This window comes from Triticum dicoccoides, chromosome 7A (genome assembly GCF_002162155.2).
Source record: "Triticum dicoccoides isolate Atlit2015 ecotype Zavitan chromosome 7A, WEW_v2.0, whole genome shotgun sequence".
Taxonomy (NCBI): Eukaryota; Viridiplantae; Streptophyta; class Magnoliopsida; order Poales; family Poaceae; genus Triticum; species Triticum dicoccoides.
The window spans coordinates 379,993,949-379,995,553 of NC_041392.1; positions in this window are offsets into that span (position 1 = coordinate 379,993,949).

Consider the following 1,605-nt stretch of genomic DNA (forward strand, 5'->3'; position numbering starts at 1 on the left):
ACGCCGCGCCGCTCCGCCGCCTCCCCGCTCCGTCCGCCGGCAGCCGCCGCCGCCCGAGGCCGCCTGCTACCTCGCCTCGCCGCGGGCCGCCGCCTCCGCCGCGAGCCGCCGTCGCCGGACCGCGTCGCCGGCCCCGCCGCCTCCGCCCGCCCCGCGTCGCCCCGCCGGTCCCGGCCGCCGCCTCCGGCCTCGCCCCTCGCCTCGGCCTCTCCCTCCGGCGCCGGTGAGCAGGAGCTCCGGTGGACCTCGATCCGTGTGTCGCGCCCAGATCTGATTCGCGATGAACAGTAAACCCTAGAGGTTGATTTTTTGCCTAAGTCCCGAAATTCTCAGTCCATATGCACATGTTCATAGCCCCGTAACTTTGCATCCGTAGCTCCGATTCAGGCATATAGCATATCAAAATGTTCATCTCAGAGAGTAATCATTTCATTACATTGCATCATTTTCATTTGAGTTCATCTTGATGCCTGAAATTCTGTTAGAAGAGGGCTACTTGAGTTAATTGTCAGATCTGCTACTCCGTTTAGCACTTTTGTCATTTTTGCCATGATTTTTGTGTGCATGATATGCCCGTGAGTTATACATGTGTTTTGTTAAGGGTTTTGTCATCTTTCCAGAGGTGCAACCCATGTATTTTTGTGATGAGTGTGGTGACTAGTGCCAGCTTGCAAAGTGGTGCACTTAGTAATTCTGTTTTCAGGGACTTAGTAATTCCACTAAGTCCTTGATCTGTTTATTTCATGATGCCATATGTTCATGTTGTTTCCTAGTGATCCGTGCCTCTTTTGAGGATGATCAGTAAGGATGTTTTGTTAATCTTGTAGTGCTATATCCATCCATGTCTTTGTTTGCAATTATGGAGCACCCTAGCTTGAGTCAATCGAGCTCTACTTTTGCTACTTTATGAATCTGGGCAGATTGTCAACTTGTTTGCAATTTTGCCGGTGATGTTGTAGTTAATCCGTGCATGCTATGCTATTGTTCTTACCATGTATAGCTTGAATTTTGTGCCTTCTTGATGGGTGTATGCTTGTCTTGCCACGACTTGCACCGTAGTGAGTGCATCAAGCTCGTAAACATGCCTACTTGAGTTATATTTCAGCATGTGCCAGTTTTCACTAAGTCTGAACACTGATTATGTTTTTGCTATGTTCACATGCTTGCAATTGTATTTTCTGGTCCTTTTTGGCTCAAGGTCACTAAGGGACTTTTGTTCAGCTCTTTGAGTAGCTCCATGCCATGCTTTACTTTGCCATGTTCAGATCCTGTAGCATGTAGTTTTGTTGCTCCGAAGAGGGCTACCTGATCTGAAATTCCAGACAAGTGTTAATTTCGCTAAGTCTGAGATCTGTTTGTCATATGCATTTTTGCCATGCTTGTTTGAACCTGTTAATGGATGATTTGGCCGTAGCTCAGTGCTAGACTTTTGTTAAGCATTTTGTGTGCATCCCTGCCATGTATTTTTTTGTCATGTTTGATTGCTATAGCATGTTCATCTCATTGCATTTAGATGGCTACTTGCTGTAAATCGCAGACCGGTGTCATTTTTGAATCGCTTGCCATTTCCAAACCGTAACTCCGATTCCAGCGTTCTTTATATCG